This window comes from Aquarana catesbeiana, linkage group LG06 (genome assembly GCF_042186555.1).
Source record: "Aquarana catesbeiana isolate 2022-GZ linkage group LG06, ASM4218655v1, whole genome shotgun sequence".
Lineage (NCBI taxonomy): Eukaryota > Metazoa > Chordata > Amphibia > Anura > Ranidae > Aquarana > Aquarana catesbeiana.
In genome coordinates, this window is record NC_133329.1 from 163,554,866 (window position 1) to 163,574,898 (window position 20,033).

At 42.1% G+C, this 20,033-nt stretch overlaps 2 long non-coding RNA genes across 2 annotated transcripts; both read left to right on the forward strand.

Moving 5' to 3' along the window:
- The first annotated feature begins 2,467 nt into the window (after positions 1-2,467).
- On the forward strand, positions 2,468-3,028 carry LOC141147698 (uncharacterized). The gene is made up of 2 exons (XR_012245106.1): positions 2,468-2,707; positions 2,803-3,028. It is a non-coding gene; the product is annotated as an uncharacterized lncRNA (long non-coding RNA).
- A 5,560-nt stretch (positions 3,029-8,588) lies between these two features.
- LOC141147699 (uncharacterized) lies at positions 8,589-9,148 on the forward strand. The gene is made up of 2 exons (XR_012245107.1): positions 8,589-8,827; positions 8,923-9,148. It is a non-coding gene; the product is annotated as an uncharacterized lncRNA (long non-coding RNA).
- The last annotated feature ends 10,885 nt before the right edge of the window (positions 9,149-20,033 follow it).

Genomic DNA, 20,033 nt, shown 5'->3' on the forward strand with positions numbered 1-20,033 from the left:
TTGGATAGATATGGAAAAAATCCACAGATAGGAACAGAGGGATCTGATATTTTAGAGAAGTTTATAAAAGAAGCCGGATGGACTGATTTATGAAGGATTAAAAACCCAAATACTAGAGCTTATTCATGGTCTGCACCAGGAAAAGGATGTATGTCTCAAATAGATATGGCCCTGGGGAGTGAGAAGGCACTACCACTGGTGTATTCTGTAGCATATATGCCCAGGAGGTGTCTGACCACTCCATGTTGACTAGGGATGGGCCGAACACCCCCCGTTCGGTTCGCAGCAGAACATGCAAACAGGCAAAAAATGTGTTCAAACGCGCGAACACCGTTAAAGTCTATGGGAAACGAAAGTGAAAAATCAAAAGTGCTAATTTTAAGGGTTAATATGCAAGTTATTGTCATAAAAAGTGTTTGGGGACCTGGGTCCTGCCCCAGGGGACATGTATCAATGCAAAAAAAAGTTTTAAAAACTGATGTTTTTTCGGGAGCAGTGATTTTAATAATGCTTAAAGTGAAACAATAAAGGTGAAATATTCCTTTAAATTGTGTACCTGGGGGGGTGTCTATAGTATGCCTGTAAAGTGGTGCATGTTTCCCGTATTTACAACAGTCCGAGAGCAAAATGACATTTCTAAAGGAAAAAAAGTAATTTAAAAAAACTAGCGGTTGCGCCGGCAGATATAATGAATTGTCGGGTCTCTGCAATACTCATAAAAATCATTGAAAAAAACGGCTTGGGGTTCCCCCACAGTGCATTACCAGGCACTTTGGGTCTGGTATGAATATTAAGGGGGAACCCCGAACCAAAATTTTTTTTAAAAATGCGTGGGGGTCCCCCCAAATTCCATACCAGGCCCTTCAGGTCTGGTATGAATTTTAAGGGGAACCCCGTGCCAAAATGTAAAAAAAAATGGCGTGGGGGTCCCCCTAAAAATCCATACCAGACCCTTATCTGAGCACGCAACCTGGCAGGCCGCAGGAAAAGAGGGGGGGGCGAGAGAGTGCCCCCTCTTGAACCATACCAGGCCACATGCCCTCAACAGGGGGAGGATGGGGACAAGGGCCTCATTCCCACAACCCTTGTTTCTTGTAAAACCAATTAGTTTACCAAATCCCTTCCCCTCTTGTTTTGCTCCTCCCTTTTTGGCCCTTACACTGGGTCTGTATATGATGTATTTATGTTTGTTATTGTTCTTAACCATCATGTACTTATATCAGTTATATATGCTTCATTGTCATGTATATTTATCTGCTCCCTGAAGTTCAATAGCCTTTTTTGTCAATAAGTGTCATATGTATTTGGTATTGCCTACTGTCCCCTATGCCAATTTATAATCTCATTGTTTCACACAATACTTTAGTTCCCCGCTCATGCAGCTGGCACAGGTTATTTTTGCATATTGGAAGATATCAAAATGCCTACAATTTATTATTAGCCGCCCCACCTCTTGAGTATATGTCTCTTTATTTATGTCATTATGTTTTGTTCCATCTTTTGTGACACAACCTCCCTTTCCCCGCCCTCCCCGGGGCGCTGGTGGCCGGAGCGGCTGCCCGGCACGGAAAGCCGCCACGGGTTTTCCTTGGGCGGCGTTTAGGGAGGTACCTGGGCGTTCTCCATCCCACGCCCACTACCTCCATGTTGCCACTCCGGCGGGCATGCGCAGTCCGCCGGAGTGGTACTTCCGTGCCGGTGGGGCGGGTGTGCGCGACGCTGTTCCAAACGCCGTGACGTTCGCGCATGCGCGGTTGGGGCGGCGCCGCGCACCCCCGCCTCGGGGGGTCGATACAACACGTCCCTGCCTACGTTTTCTCATTAAACAGCTGTGCCTCATCTAGAGGCCAGCTGATTGAGCACTATATCAACCACCCCTCCTCACTTCCCAGCAGGACATTACACTTGCTGGATGTTTGGCTGTGAGGTCGTGACTTATACTCTTATCTCCATCTAAGGTATGTTTTTTTCAACTATATTCAATACTCTTCCACACTGCCATACTAACCATACAATCCTCACCTTAAGTATGTTCCTATTTTGGACTCTGTTGTTTATACATCCCACAACAGGCCCTGCAACATTGCATTTGTATCACTTATCATGTGTATATTATGGTCATGCTCACAATTGTACTTTGCCTTTGGCTACTTTATACGTTTTCAGTATGCATACATACCACAGTCATTTTTTGACTGGTTACTGTGCATCTACTTTTAATATATACTATGTTGGACTGCATCCCATATATATACACAGGTGTACTCTGTCACTATGATATAGGGTGAACTGGATTTTCTTTTTCCAGTCCCCCCTTTCTTAGTGCTCATTATATGCATATTAACTATACACTTACTATGCTTTTTCTGATTAAACTTTTATATCTATGGAATTACCCCTTCCCTCTACCTATACATTTTGGACCCTCTCCTAAAGGTCCCCTCTACATTTTCTTATTTTCCAGGGACGTTTTTTCTGTGACCTCAGCACGCCGCTCCGGTTTGCACGCGCCCGGGTTGGGCGGGACGGGAGTACTGTCACATCTCCCCACGGTGACTGCAGCCTACCATCCTGCACATTTCACCATCTAAACATGTAGATTTACTGGCTATAATACCTATACGTATTACTACATCCTGTCTTCCTCTAGTGCCCTGTCTGGCTTTTGTTTTTATAAACTTTTACAAGCAATCAATCGTAGTTCCAGGTAGGTGATCAACCGATCATCCCAATCTCCCATATGATACTATATAGGTTTAACCATTTCCCTGACCTTCTCCTTTCCATTTTCCCCCCTATCAGTATAGATGAAACCTTCTCTCTCAATTTTGCCCCTGAAGAAGGATCGTACAGATATATAGTACCCCGAAACGCGTTGGGCTTGAGAAGAGCTTTCTCATCAATTATTGTTTTCTTTTCATCACAGCTACTATGTAGTTCCCATTGTATTACTATGTATACTCATTGCTTGTTTTTTATTTGATGTATTTTTCTATACAAATAAAATTATACCTTTTATCTATATATACTTATGTCCCCTACTCTGTACACACTTCACCTATTTGCTTTTGCAAGTGCCGGAAAAGTCCACCTAGGGGAACCTTTTGTTTTGTATTCATTAAGTTTTGGACGTGGCACGGCTCCCTCTCCTAAAATAGTTGGTCATCCCCTATTCTTTTGTCCAAATGTCTTTTTGGTAGAAAATACCACTCCCCATTTGACCAACGCTTTTAGGTTTTTTATACAAAAAGAATTATACTAAATCCATAGCACACCCCCCACGGGATTGCATTTCCTCCCTCCCAGGTTTCCCTTTCTTTCCCCCCCCCCTCCCCCCTCCTCCCCCCCGGGAGAGAAATTCCCTTACTTCCCCTTTTGTTAATCCTCAACCCTCACAATATTTTTAGACATCTTATCCCTCCCCTCCCCCTTTTTTTTTTTTTTTTTTTTTTTTTTTTCTTCTTAAAAATGACATCTGAAATGGAGACTCCTCAATTTGAGAATATATTTTTGGGTCAGGATTGGGAAACCTTGATGCAACAATACTTAGACAAATTCGGCGACACTGACCGAACTGAAGCTGAGATTTCCTCCCTATTCTTTAAACTTACCAAGAACTTAGAAAAAAAGTCATCATTTTTTTGGCACATTAGGTCTTTTCAAGAATATATGAAGAGCAACATTAACCCGTTGGGCCTTCGCATCCAGATCTTCCCTACTTTGGAGGATCTGGATGCGACTTTCAGATCCACATGGGAGAACACCCTACAGACATGCTCACGCAACCTTATGCAGATACTTATTGATGAATATACAAAAAGATCTCTAGTACTAGACACTGAGATTACCAAGATTTGCGAACGTCTAAAGACATTCCAGGTACACCCCTCAGTTTCCACCAAAGAGAACAAACTCAAAATTCACCTTGAATCCTTTAACAAAAATATTTTGATTAAGAAAAATTCCAAATTTCACAGGGACAAAAATGCATTTGAGGCCGGAAAGGCCTATAAATGGAATCAAAACAATAGGACAACCAGGAATTACTACACATCTCAAAATCCCCCCTCTAATAAATCCTCATTACACATCCCTCCACTCATTATCTCTAAAGCCAAACCGTCCGTTGGCACCAAACGCCAACTTTCTGGCGATCCCACTTTAGATCAAAAGCCTAAAAAATCCAGCACAGAAAAGAAATCCAATCCCCTTTCCACTGCACACTCTGACAACACCATGAAAGAACCCCTGTCCAACCACTCTGCACAGGCACACCCACTTCCCCCCTCGCGGAACACGAGTAATGTACACGAGCCCAACCGTAATGATTCTTCTTTTTTAGATCTAGTGTTGGCGGGTTTAAAACCACCCCCACCAAACCTCAATACCTACACACAATTAACACTATAAATTCTCCTCTCAACACTTGCACACGCCCGGATGATGATTTAAGCATCATTAATTTATCCTCCCATCCTCTCACCACCTACGAAATTTCCATCCTGAAAAAGGGACTGAATTTCTGCCCAGACCATAGACTGGATAAATTCGAATTTTACAAGGATCTCCAACTTTTTATTCGAAAACTAATCCTTAGGAAACTTTATCAGAAACATGACGCCACAACCACTGTCACCCCCCAGGAAAATCGAGCTCTTGACCAGCTTGTTGCGCTATTGGAGGAGAGCGATACATCAGATCTGATCGACCAGATTGATCTCTCACGTATCCTTCAACAAATAGACGATTCAGACGCTTATCCGCACCCGAGTACTTCCAAACTAAAGAAAAAATCGGACCTGTGCCCACCACCGAGCACATGCCCGAATGCAGCAACCTTTCTTAAATTGGTCAATAATGACCTGGAGAAACTAAGAATAAAACAACATGAACCCCTCAACCTTAATCGAAAAGAACTAGAGGCACTCAACTCCCTTAAGGCGAATGATACTATTACCATAAAACCCTCTGATAAGGGGGGTAATGTTGTGGTGTTGGACAACAACCACTACATTAAAATGTGCAGCAAAATTCTCAACAATGCAGACTGGTATCGCCGTATGCCGGCCTCCATTGTCGAAAAGTATAACAAGGAATTTTACGCTTTGGTCGACTCTGCTTTCCTTAACCACACTATTAGTAAGGCTACCTGGACTTTTGTAAGAAATAATTTTCCCAAAACCCCTACGTTTTATGCACTCCCCAAAGTGCACAAGAATCTCAAAGACCCACCGGGTAGACCGATTATCTCCGGTGTGGGCTCTATAAGTGAAAATGCCAGCAAACTGATTGACGAACACCTTAGACCCCTCGTGGTATCTCTACCATCCTATGTAAAGGACACTAGCCATTTGTTACAAATCCTGGACCACCTTTCTATTTCGGACCGAGCTCTACTTGTCACTGTTGACGTGGAGACTCTCTATAGCTCTATCCCCCATGTATTGGGATTGGCAGCAATCAGACACGTACTTTTGAGACAGGCGCATTCTGCCTCTAGTTATAATGAATTCATCATGGAACTGCTTGAGTACATCCTCACCCACAACGTTTTTACCTTCTTGGGCTCCCACTACCTCCAGGTGCAGGGGGTGGCGATGGGGACTTGTTGTGCCCCATCGTATGCTAACCTGTATCTGGGGGAGTGGGAGAAAGCCCTCTTCTCAGATGAGAACCTCACCCAATATACTAACCACATTCAAACGTGGTATCGATACATAGACGACATTTTGGTCGTATGGGAGGGTCCGTTGGATGTACTCGAGCAGTTCATATCTCGGATGAATAAGAATGATTTTAATCTTACATTTACCATGTCTTGTGACAATACCCATGTAACCTTCTTGGATATTGAGATTTTTAAGGACGGACAGGGAAAACTCTCCACCAAATTGTTCAGAAAGAGCACTGCCGGCAATACTATTTTGCACGCTGCTAGTTTTCATCCCAAACCATTGATTGACTCCATCCCTTACTCCCAATACATTAGGATTAAGCGTAACTGTACAGACAACAGTAATTTTCTCACAGAGGCTTCTGCTCTCCGAGATAGATTGCTTTTACGTGGCTACTCTCACAAGTCCCTCAAAAGAGCCTTTCGTAAAGCTAATAGCAAATCTAGACAAACACTTCTTCATTCTACCAATTAAAAAACTCTTACCCACTCAGTATCATTACAACATACCATCAACAACATCGCCAAACCAAAAAAATAGTTGACAAATATTGGCATCTATTGGCCCTAGACCCTAGTCTAGGCCATCTAGTCCCAGAAAAGCCCCACTTCACCTTTAAAAGAGCTACCTCCATTGGTGACCAGATCACCAAAAGTGAGTTCAGACCATCGACAGTCCACTGTAAATATAGGGGCACCTTTGCCTGTGGCTCATGCCATTATTGTGGTTACATGCTTACCCAAAAAAACCCGACTCTTCCAAACGGAAAACCTTTTTTCCCCAAACATTTCGCTAACTGCAGAACCACTGGAGTGGTTTATCTACTCCAGTGCAACTGCGGCTGTTTCTATATAGGAAAAACCAAGCTCGAGTTTTGGCGACGAGCCTACAGGCATATCGTGGCTATGAAAACAGCAGACCCCGATTTACCCCTTGGCCGACATGTAACACTGGTACATGGAGGCAAATTTCCCTCCATCAAATTTTTAATTTTGGACCGTATACACCCTAACCCCAGAGGGGGTGACTGGAATAAAATCCTACTTCAGAGAGAACTCAAATGGATCCATCTACTTAAGGCCACTATACCTCCAGGCCTGAATGAAGCGGTTTGCTTTAAACCCTTTCTACAAGGCTTTAATTCCGGGGGTATGAAGAAATAGGGTTATTTTTCACGATTACTTCCAAGCATGTTTAATTATGTTATGTTGTGTTGATATTTCATTGATTTGTGACTATTGTCTACCCCTGATTATCCTGTACACCAGGCTGCATGTCTGCCACATACAGGCCTCCCCTCCCTTTCCTTCCCCCCCCCTCCCCCTCCCCCCACCCCCCTTCCCCCCACCCCCCCTTTTCCTCCCCCTCTTTTTCCTCCCCTCCCCCCCCCTTTCTTTTCTTTCCTTTCCCCCTCCCCCTTCCTCACCTTACCCTTTGTAATTACTGGCCCACGACCTACTTATGTCTCCCGATACAGTTTGTAGTTGGTACCACAGGGGACCATGTATTGTGACGCACAATCAGCCTGGTCATTCTCTTGTAAAACCAATTAGTTTACCAAATCCCTTCCCCTCTTGTTTTGCTCCTCCCTTTTTGGCCCTTACACTGGGTCTGTATATGATGTATTTCTGTTTGTTATTGTTCTTAACCATCATGTACTTATATCGGTTATATATGCTTCATTGTCATGTATATTTATCTGCTCCCTGAAGTTCAATAGCCTTTTTTGTCAATAAGTGTCATATGTATTTGGTATTGCCTACTGTCCCCTATGCCAATTTATAATCTCATTGTTTCACACAATACTTTAGTTCCCCGCTCATGCAGCTGGCACAGGTTATTTTTGCATATTGGAAGATATCAAAATGCCTACAATTTATTATTAGCCGCCCCACCTCTTGAGTATATGTCTCTTTATTTATGTCATTATGTTTTGTTCCATCTTTTGTGACACAACCTCCCTTTCCCCGCCCTCCCCGGGGCGCTGGTGGCCGGAGCGGCTGCCCGGCACGGAAAGCCGCCACGGGTTTTCCTTGGGCGGCGTTTAGGGAGGTACCTGGGCGTTCTCCATCCCACGCCCACTACCTCCATGTTGCCACTCCGGCGGGCATGCGCAGTCCGCCGGAGTGGTACTTCCGTGCCGGTGGGGCGGGTGTGCGCGACGCTGTTCCAAACGCCGTGACGTTCGCGCATGCGCGGTTGGGGCGGCGCCGCGCACCCCCGCCTCGGGGGGTCGATACAACACGTCCCTGCCTACGTTTTCTCATTAAACAGCTGTGCCTCATCTAGAGGCCAGCTGATTGAGCACTATATCAACCACCCCTCCTCACTTCCCAGCAGGACATTACACTTGCTGGATGTTTGGCTGTGAGGTCGTGACTTATACTCTTATCTCCATCTAAGGTATGTTTTTTTCAACTATATTCAATACTCTTCCACACTGCCATACTAACCATACAATCCTCACCTTAAGTATGTTCCTATTTTGGACTCTGTTGTTTATACATCCCACAACAGGCCCTGCAACATTGCATTTGTATCACTTATCATGTGTATATTATGGTCATGCTCACAATTGTACTTTGCCTTTGGCTACTTTATACGTTTTCAGTATGCATACATACCACAGTCATTTTTTGACTGGTTACTGTGCATCTACTTTTAATATATACTATGTTGGACTGCATCCCATATATATACACAGGTGTACTCTGTCACTATGATATAGGGTGAACTGGATTTTCTTTTTCCAGTCCCCCCTTTCTTAGTGCTCATTATATGCATATTAACTATACACTTACTATGCTTTTTCTGATTAAACTTTTATATCTATGGAATTACCCCTTCCCTCTACCTATACATTTTGGACCCTCTCCTAAAGGTCCCCTCTACATTTTCTTATTTTCCAGGGACGTTTTTTCTGTGACCTCAGCACGCCGCTCCGGTTTGCACGCGCCCGGGTTGGGCGGGACGGGAGTACTGTCACATCTCCCCACGGTGACTGCAGCCTACCATCCTGCACATTTCACCATCTAAACATGTAGATTTACTGGCTATAATACCTATACGTATTACTACATCCTGTCTTCCTCTAGTGCCCTGTCTGGCTTTTGTTTTTATAAACTTTTACAAGCAATCAATCGTAGTTCCAGGTAGGTGATCAACCGATCATCCCAATCTCCCATATGATACTATATAGGTTTAACCATTTCCCTGACCTTCTCCTTTCCATTTTCCCCCCTATCAGTATAGATGAAACCTTCTCTCTCAATTTTGCCCCTGAAGAAGGATCGTACAGATATATAGTACCCCGAAACGCGTTGGGCTTGAGAAGAGCTTTCTCATCAATTATTGTTTTCTTTTCATCACAGCTACTATGTAGTTCCCATTGTATTACTATGTATACTCATTGCTTGTTTTTTATTTGATGTATTTTTCTATACAAATAAAATTATACCTTTTATCTATATATACTCATGTCCCCTACTCTGTACACACTTCACCTATTTGCTTTTGCAAGTGCCGGAAAAGTCCACCTAGGGGAACCTTTTGTTTTGTATTCATTAAGTTTTGGACGTGGCACGGCTCCCTCTCCTAAAATAGTTGGTCATCCCCTATTCTTTTGTCCAAATTCCATACCAGGCCCTTCAGGTCTGGTATGAATTTTAAGGGGAACCCCGTGCCAAAATGTAAAAAAAAATGGCGTGGGGGTCCCCCTAAAAATCCATACCAGACCCTTATCTGAGCACGCAACCTGGCAGGCCGCAGGAAAAGAGGGGGGGACGAGAGAGTGCCCCCTCTTGAACCATACCAGGCCACATGCCCTCAACAGGGGGAGGATGGGGACAAGGGCCTCATTCCCACAACCCTTGCCCGGTGGTTGTGGGGGTTTGTGGGCAGGGGGGCTTATTGGAATCTGGAAGCCCCCTTTAACAAGGGGACCCCCAGATCCCTGCGGGCGGGGGGCTTATTGGAATCTGGAAGCCCCCTTTAACAAGGGGACCCCCAGATCCCGCACCCCCCTGTAAAATGGTAATGGGGTACAAATGTACCCCTTCCATTTCACAAAAAGGGTGTCAAAAATGTTAAAAAAGACAAGAGACAGTTTTTGATATTCCCTTTTATTAATGTCTTCTTCTTTCCCCGCTTCTTCTTCCATCTTCTTCTGGTCTTCATTCGGTTTTCTTCCTCAATCTTGTTCTTCCCCCATTTCTTCCTCTTCTTCCTCTGATCCTCTGCTTCTTCCTTCAGTCTTCTCGTCTGCATCTTCTTCCCCTCTTCGTTCTCTGGACGATCCGCATCCATGGGAGGTTCCCGCTGTGTGACGCTTCTGTTCTTCAGACAGTTCTTATATAACTGAGGTGACCCCGCCCCCTCTGACACATGGGGACTTCACGGGGACTTCCCTATGCCTTTCCCCATAATGTCAGAGGGGGCGGGGTCACTCGGTTATGTAGCGGGAGCGTGTATTCTAAAGGGAAAGTGGTTATTGTTGCTATTTGGTTATGTACCTTAGTTCAAAAGGGTCCAATGAGTGGACAGTTCCACCAGATGTGAAGGAGATCGTCATTTGTTTGTTGGAATCTTCAACACTGGTCAGGTATAGATCTGTCTATTTTATGTAGGAGAGAGGGTGTGCGATACCAGCGGGAAAGTATTTTGTAATTGTTTTGCTGTATAGACACATTAATGGACCCTTTGTGGACATTTCAATGGATTTTTTTCCAATGCTTTTCAGAGATTTCTGTGTGTGGGTCCCAGGTCCAAGGATTACAGGCTTTCCCTTCAATGGCTTTTGTGTTAATCCAAAGTAGGTTATGCATAATCAATATAATGTGACATTGGGGATTTGCACTGATGCATCATTTTTCAAAGGGGGTTAGTGGTGCAGACAAATTATGAATACGATGGGTGGAGTGAATAAAATGTCTGAGTTGCAGGTAATCCCAAACTGTTAAATGAGAGTTAGCCATTGTGAATTAAAGTCTTCATAGGAGGGAAGTTTACCGTTATGGAGTAGGTGGGTGATTCGCAATCCGATATCAGGTTGTCCACTAGAGCATAGGTGGTTAGTCAGTTCTGGCTCAAAGTATGAGTTTTTTAAGATAGTGGTAAGAGGTCCAGGAAATTTTAAATTTGCTGCAAGTCTCTTGGAAACATTGAAGAGTTGGTCCAATAAAGGGTTGTTCTTTTAGTTCTGGGGTCTTTCGAATTTGATAAATCCAAGGAGCGCTGCATAATGGGACTTGGGAAAGGGAGTTTTTCAAACGAACCCCAACTAACACCCAGAGGCTGACGTGCCAATCTATGATGCGTTGAAGGTGACAGGCCCTGTAGTAATAGTGGATGTCTGGGAGACCTATTTCTCCTTTGTTTGTGGGTTTGATAATTTGGTCAAGGCTAATTCTTGGGCGATTATGATTCCATAAGAATGTCCTGCAGGATGATCTAAAGGATCTGAAAAAGCTGGTTGGTAGACGGATGGGTAGGGCTTGGAGTAAGTATAAAATTTGCAGAAGAACATTCATTTTAAGAATTGCCACTCGGCCAAACCATGAGAAGTGGGATTTATTCCAGTTTTTAAGGTCGTTCATTATGTTCTTTAGAATAGGAGCATAGTTTTTACAATATAAATTGGGAAGATGGGTTGGAAGTTGAATTTCTAGGTATGTTATGGTCTCTTTTTGCCATGTAAATGTGACATTTTTTTTACAGGTTAAAAATTGAGATTCTGGAAGTGTTACGTTTAAGGAATGCAATTTGGTGTAGTTGATTTGGAAGTGTGATATAAATTGGAATAGGCGAAGATCTTTTAGGAGATTGGGCAGAGTTATGTGAGGTTCTGTGAGAAACAACAAGATGTCATCGGCAAAGGCAGCCAATTTGTATTGTTTATCTCCCATAGAAACTCCTTGGATGTCTGTGTTTTCGCGAATATGTCGCAGTAATGGTTCAAGGGTAAGAATAAACAATAATAGGGTTAGGGATACCCTTGACGGGTACCATTTTTGATGGGAAAGGCATCTGACAGGAGGCCATCAACACGTACTTTAGCAGTCGGGTGAATGTAAAGAGACATTATCAGTCGGATTAACCGATTTCCTAGTCCGTGTGCATGGAGAACAGCTTCAAGGTAATCCCAAGCCAACCTGTCAAATGCCTTTTCAGCATCTAAAGAAAGGAAAATGCCAGATTGTTTAGTTTTAGTAAGCAAGTAATGAATGTTCATTGCTTTAAGGGGTATTATTCCTTGCTTCTCTGCCTGGAAGGAAACCTACTTGATTTTTTGAGATTAAACTTGTGATTAGATGAAGGATGCGATTTGTCAAAATTTTTGCAAAGATTTTCAGATCTGTATTTAGGAGTGAAATTGGGCGATAATTGGCTGCGAGTGTAGAGTCTTTTCCAGGTTTGGGAATAAATGAGATGTGTGCATCTAAAAAGGTTGGTAGGTTGGATGTCTGGGTTTGAAAGCTGATTAAATGCCAATAAAAAGGGGTCTATTATCAACTCTGGGAAGGTTTTGTAATAGGCTAAGGAGAAGCGATCAGGGCCTGGGCTTTTACCTAGTTTAATTTGCTTGACTACCAATTTAAATTCATCTGCTGATAGTGGACCGTCAATATTTCAAGCTTGTTGTTGAGAAATTGGTTCAGGGCTGTAGTTTGAGAAAGTCCTCAGTGATGGACTTCTTGGATCTATTGTTGGTGGGTGGTTTATATTCGGGGCTGAGGTTGTAAAGCTCAGAATAATAGAATGAATAGAATGTGCATAGTGATTTGCAATATCGTCACTTGCGGAGAGTGTTTGCCCGGGAGGTGTGCGTGGGGTATGGATTGTAGTGCTTGCTTTTTTGGATAATAATGCTCTGGCTAGAAGTTTTCACTTTTGTTGCTATATTCATAAAATATTTTTTGTGAAAGGGTAAATTTATTTCTGACTTTACGACCCAAGTCCTCTTTTTAATTGGGTGCATAAATGTTCAAGTTCAGTCAAAGTGTGTTGTGCTCTGGTCGTTCTATGTGTTTTCTCAAGGATTTGTATTTTTTTCTAGACTTTGTTAATATTTTCTTGGTTGATCCTTTTTTGTATAGCTGCCATTTTTAGCAGGATTCCTTTGACCATGCATTTGTGTGCTTCCCACTGAGTTAGGGAATTGGCGTCAGGTGTATCATTGAGTTGAAAAAAATCGCATATACAATTACTATCTGAGGCAGTATGGGTGGGGTCAGTAAGAAAAAGTGAATTGGAGATGTTCGGGGAGTGTTATGGCACGTACACATGGTCGGATTTTCCAATGTAAAATGTTCGATGGGAGCTTGTTGTCGGAAATTCCGACCGTGTGTAGGCTCCATCGGACATTTTCCATTGGAATTTCTGTCACACAAAATTTGAGATCTGGATCTCAAATTTTCCGACAACAAAATCAGTTGTCGTAAATTTCGATCGTGTGTACACAATTCTGATGCACAAAGTTCCACGCATGCTCGGAATCAAGCAGAAGAGCCGCATTGGCTATTGAACTTCCTTTTTCTCGGCTCGTCGTATGTGTTGTAAGTCATCGTGTTCTTGACGTTCGGAATTTCTGACAAGATTTGTGTGACCATGTGTATGCAAGACAAGATTGAGCCAACGTCCGTCGGAAAAAAATCCATTGATTTTGTTGTCGGAATGTCCGATCGTGTGTACGGGGCATTAGAGTGATAATTATCGGGTGGTGATCTGATGAGAACATTGGTTCAATATTCGCCTTAGAGTGGAATGGTAGATCTTTTTGAGAAAGAAATATGTAAGCATCGGTTGTGGGGGGAGGAGAAAAAGGTGTAGCCCTTTACTCCAGGATGTAGGGTATGCCAAGAGTCGTGTAATAAAAACTCCTGTAGTTGGATCTTAATTTGTCAAAGGGCTTTAACCACTTTAGCCACGAAAGGATTTACCCCCCTTCCTGATCAGAGCACTGCGATACGGCACTGCGTCGCTTTAACTGACAATTGCGTGTCCTTTTTTCCCACAAATAGAGCTTTGTTTTGTTGGTATTTGACCATCTCTGCGGTTTTTATTTTTTGCGCTATAAACAAAAAAGCGTCAATTTTGAAAGATAAAGCAATATTTTTTACTTTTTGCTATAATAAATATCCCCAAAAATATATAAAAAAACAAATTTCTTTTTCAGTTTAGGCCGATATGTATTCTTCTACATATTTTTGGTAAAAAAAAAAAAAAAAAATCACAATAAGCAAATATTTATTGTTTTGCACAAAAGTTATAGCGTCTACAAAATAGGGGATAGATTTATGGCATTTTTATTAATAATTTTTTATTAGTAATGGTGGCGATCTGCATTTTTTATCATGACTGTGACATTATAGTGGACACATCGGACATTTGACACTATTTTGGGACCATTGTCATTTATACAGCAATCAGTGCTATAAAAATACACTGATTACTTGTAAATGACAATGGCAGGGAAGGGGTTAAACACTAGGGGCAATCAAGGGGTTAAGTGTGTCCTAGGGAGGGGTTCTAACTGTAGGGGGATGGGCTCACTACAACATGACAGAGATCACTGCTCCTGATGACAGGGAGCAATAGAACTCTATCATGTTGCTTGGCAGAACAGGGAAATTCCTTGGCATCTCCCCTTTCTGCAGCTCCGTGACATGATTGCGGACCCCCACACGCCCACTATGCCATGATTTAAAGGAGACCTACCTGTACGCCCATTTACCCAGCCGTGCCATTGTGCAAACGTATATCTTTGTGCGCTGGTTGGCATGTGGTTAAATGGTAGCGAAGATGTGCCTGAAGAAGTGTCTTCTAAAGCAGTGGTCATCAACCTTGTCCTCAGGGCCCACTAACAGGCCAGGTTTTATGTATTACCTTGGGGAGATGCAGACTAGAATACTGCAATCACTGAGCAGCAAATGATATCACCTGTGATGTATTTCAGTTATCTTGCAAACCTGGCATGTTAGTGGGCCCTAAGGACAGGGTTGATGACCACTGTTCTAAAGGGTTAAGGGCTAAGTTGAAATCACCTCCAAGGATAAGGATACCAGTCTTAAAGGAAGCTAGGATAGTTGTTAGATTATGGAAGAAACTAATTTGGGCTGTATTGGGGCTGTATATGTTAGCTATCGTTATTGATCTTCCCCAGAGGATACTTTTTACAAATACGTATCGACCCTCCTCATCCAGTAGTGTATCCGAGATTTCTAGAGGGAGGTGCTTGGAGAGAAGGGTGGAAACACCTTTTGTTTTGGCTAGTTTATTGGTAGCATGGTATGCTCTGTGAAAGTCTTTGTCATTTTAGGAATATTTTCAGCCTTGAAATGAGTTTCCTGTAATAGGATAATGTCAGCATTAATTTTTCTCATGTATAGATCTTTTTTCTGGAAAGTTGAGACCTTTTGCATTGAGGGAGATTATTTTGATGCAAGTTTTGAGTTTGAGTCATCAGGAGGCATTATGGATAATTTTACTTAGCTCAATGAAGTGAGAAAGAAACAATAAAAAAAGGGGGGGTCTAAGTTAGAGAGTAGGGAGTGTCGAGCGGAAGAATTAGGGTGAAGTGGAAGTGGACACTACCAACAGCAAGGATAGAGCAGCTATCCTGCCTTAGATGTAAATGTACTTCAGTAAGAGTCAGCACAATTAAATTAATTGTGCTGGGTTAGGAGGTGGTAGGTAGACTTGTGCACAATGGAAAATTTTGTTTAGTTTTGGTTCCTTGTCATTCGTAAAATACATAATTTTGTTCTGTTATATTCGTTATGTTGCGTTAATTCATTTTCGGATAATTCGTTATTTCTGTAGAGTGTCGATATTCGTTATACTGAATCTCGAATCATGTCAAATTTATTTGTTATATCCGCTATCATTTCTTTCATATTAGTTGAAATTTGATATTTATGTATGTATATTGATTCGTGATAATGATTCGTAGTTTGGAAAGTCGTTTGTTTATTGAATCTATTAACACACACAATGACAATATCCCTTCTCCTCTGCTCAAATACAACACAACACCCTTCTCACTCAGTTCTCTGGAATGCACTTTGCCAGTAATCCAACCTGCAGCACAAAATTAATCAGCTGATTGGACTGTAAGATTTACTTTGAGTTGACCTTTTGTTTCATTAGATCTTTAACGAATTACCGAATCATGTCGAATTCATTAGTTATATTCGCTATAATTTATTTTATATTAGTTGAATTTCGTTATTTTTTTATTCAGATGCATCTGAATGTCCGAAAGATGCAAAATTCGTCCGAATTTCGATTCGTTACGAAACGGTCTGCACATGTCTAGTGGTAGGGCTAAAGGAGAGGTCGCCAGATCTATATATGGGATATGTGTAAATTTCTCAATGAACATTGGTACTCAGTGGGTCTTAATATGTGCATTTTTGAATATGCATATGGGAGAGGGAGAGTGTGAAGTTAAGATGCTTACTACAATAGGGGAATAAGAGAGCTTCCAGTGTACAGTATATTGTATATGGTAGATGTATAGGTGTTTGTGTGAATTTTAATCAGTTTATATTATCCTTGTGTTTGAAGAAATGGGGGCAACATGTGTATTAGAAGAGAATCAAGGTCAAACCTGTGTGATAGAGATTTTGATGGGGACGAGTTAGCTTGAGTGAGTAATTTGTTTTCCCCAGGGAGGAGAATGCTTATGTTTTCAGATTTTAGCATATACTTGAGGGGTCTGAACAAATCCTAGAGGAGGGAAACTACTATCAGAGGGAGATTGAAAGAAAAAGGAAATCAGAGGTCTGATATGTGTGATATTTGTGAGATTCAGATCATACCCAATCACAACATTACCGATGATAATAGGTTGTTAATTGTGAGCAGGGGTTGTATTCCAGAGTGACATGGCATAATACAAAATTGAGGAAAATTGGATAAAAAAAAACATGCATTGAGGTTGTATGTAATCAGGGCTAAAGTAAATAATCCTTTACAATACTAATAAGAAATGTAGCATATTGTTTGGATAATTAAACACAAAACGAAGGCTAATAACCTCTTGATATGGACTACATAATTGCATGGTATTTAAGGTGAGGCTAGAGTATCATTTTCCGTATTCCGTTAGTAGTCAGTAATAATGTTAAGTAGAATACCTGGCTGTTTGAGAAATGCACAGTCTCTATGCATTACCGAGGCTTACTGGCCATTGTGTATATACAAGATCCAAAGGAACCAATGTATATAGGGTTCCTATAGAAGATGAATTATGTGACAGACTCACCCGGGATAGAGGCTGTTGGAGGGGACTGCATGCATGGTTACAGGTGTATTGGTTACAGGTGTATTGTTAGAGTAATATGAGCAGGAGGTCTGCACCTCCTCTTTTACTGTATAAAAGAGACTGTATTCCTGTCAATAAAGAGAGGTTCCCGGTTGAACTTACATACAGCCTGCCTGTTGTTTGTTCTGAGCTACACAACTGGATTAGAACGGCACATAGCTGTAGTTCCAGTCCCGGAGCATCGGATGACCGAACCATCAGATGTTGTGATCTGCAATCTGATTCTATAGCTGCAGAGGAGCGTCGGGAGAGTGGAACCGAGCGAGCAAGGGGCTCGTTACAAATTAACATACAATTTGAGATCTCTATCACCCTGTTTCTGTCTGACATAGTCCTAGTGAACTTATTGTGCAGTGAGGGGGACTAATTTGATTAGTTTTGTCAGGGCGGTGATTATGGGGCATGTTTTTAATTTGTTCTTAGATGAAGCACTTGTATGTTTGATATTACATTTTTTTTTTTTTAGTATTTTAGTCAAAGACACTGGGTTACGTTAATGTTGCTTGTTTGGTGAGATCTTTGGTCAATATCTTCAGAGATGGTATAGAATATCTGTTCCATGCTAATGAGCCATAGAGCAGAGTTCTACAATCCATTAGCCCGTAGCAAATGTGGTGCATATCCCTAAATTAAAACTAACCTTATACCAAGTTGTCTGGCTATTAGAATAGCAAAAGTAACCTTAATAACCACAAGATAACAATAACATTACCATACTCTTGGAAGTGGAGGAACAATGGATCAGATTCAATAATAGCCAATGAGTATGAAATGCCTTTAAGTTTGTTTTGGAGTTCAAAAGCAACTGGGATGGTTTCTGTGTGATGTTGTGAAGAATAAGAAGATCAGCGAGAGCTAAAGTTTGAAGTGATGTGAACTAGGTCCGAGATATAGAACTGAACTTAGAGATAATTATGGCTTTGATGTTTCAGGATCTGTTCAGATATTATTAGAGGTGTTCATGTATACGATCAGCCACAAAGATTGTGTAGCCATGAAAGGATCTGTTCTGTGAGAATGCAGCATGAGAGACTTTTGAGAGGAGCGGTGTCATTGTATGGGTCGAGTTGTGAACGATCTTTAGAAAAAGAAAATCATTGGTGTAATCATTGCTCAATCCTTTTAATCCCTTCTGGCTTTTCTATGAACAGCAGATGGAGGTAAGCTGCTTTTGCCTGGCGAGCGATGGTTGGCGGGGGCGGTGAGGATCGAGGAGAGGATCTGCGTCTTTTTTGAGTAGGGGGGCTTCTTCGATGATGGATTTCCATTGGTTCTTCTTGATGTTGCGGTTGAGAATGTGAACTACTGTGCAAATCTGGTATCTTGACTTGGGGGATGCCAAGATCATCACAGAATGAGTGTGCATATTCAGGATGTCATAGGTATGCAGTACATCCAACAGACCCTGCTTGCAGGCAGAAGGGAAATTTCCATCTGTATGGGATATTTCTTTCCCTGAGGACATCTAGGAGTGGCTGTAGGTCCTTGCTGGTGATTTGTGATAGGTCTTGATAAAGTTTTATTTTGGTACCCCTGCAGAGGATGCATTCCCTTAATCTGGCTTGTCACAGGATTGCTTCTTTTAATTTAAAATTAACCAGGCAGCCTATGACATCCCTTGGGGATTAGTATCTCGTCCTCTGGGGTGAAGTGCCCGGTGGAGATATTTCATTTCAATTGGTATGTCTATAGTCTGCCAAGTAGGTCATTAACCACTTCTGGACCAGCGGCCACAGTTATACTGTGGCAGGTTGGCTCCCCTGCGCGAGCTGTCGTAGCTGTACGTCGGCTCTTTAAGACGCCTCCGGCAGCGCGCGTGCACCCAAAGCATGTCCCCGGATCCGATTCAAGTGCTTGGCAGGCACGATGCCCGTTGGGCACCCGCAATTGCTCGTTACAGAACGAGAACGGGGATATGTGTGTGTGTAAACACACAAATCCCAGTTCTCTCAGGAGAGACGAGACAGAATGTGTGTTCATACTAAGTATGAACACCGATCTCTCTCTTCCCCTAGTCAGTACCATCCCCCCTACAGTTAGAACACACCTAGGGAACACAGTTAACCTCTTGATTGTCCCCTAGTGTTTTACCCCCTCCCTGCCAGTGTCATCTATACATTAAATCAGTGCATTTTTATAGCACTGATCGCTGTATAAATGTCACTGGTCCCAAAAATGTGTCAAAAGTGTTAGATTTGTCTGCCACAATATCGTGATCCTGATAAAAACAAAAACGCAGATCAGTAAAAAAAAAATAATAAAAATGCCATGAATCTATTCCCTATTTTGTAGACACTATAACTTTTGCGCAAACCAATCAATATACGCTTATTGCGATTTTTTTTTTTTTTACCAAACATATGTAGAAGAATACATATTGGCCTAAACTGAGGAAATTTTTTTTTTTGTTTTTTTTTTTTTAAATTGGGATATCTATTATAGCAAAAAGTAAAAAAGATAGTGTTTTCTTTCAAAATTGTCGCTCTTCTTTTGTTTATAGCACAAAAAATAAAAACCGCAGAGGTGATCAAATACCACCAAAGGAAAGCTTTATTTGTGGGAAAAAAAGGATGTCAATTTTGTTTGGGTACAGCGTCGCATGACCGCACAATTGTCAGTTAAAGCAACGCAGAGCCGTATCGCAAAAAATGGCCTGGTCATTGAGCAGCCAAATCTTCCGGGGCTGAAGTGGTTAAAGATGGCTGTTGTGGCTTCTGAGAGATGGAGTCGGATCTATTGCTTCAGGAAGTCCTCTGAGTTCGAATATTGTGTCGTCTGCCCCTATTTTCTAGTGCCTCTAGATTTCTTTGTATATCCCTTAGCTGTATATAGTGTGAATCTAGTGCTTGCTGTGCCATGTGTATAGCAGCCTCATGGCATTCTGTAGTGCTTTCAACCTCTTCTAATCTTGAAGAAACCACTTGCATGTCTAGCCTGGGGTCTGATATGGCAGCAGACAAGGTGTCTTTTATGTTTGCTGCAACTGCTTTAAGGTCATCAATACCTAGGGAGTTAGCAGTGGGAAGCTGGGG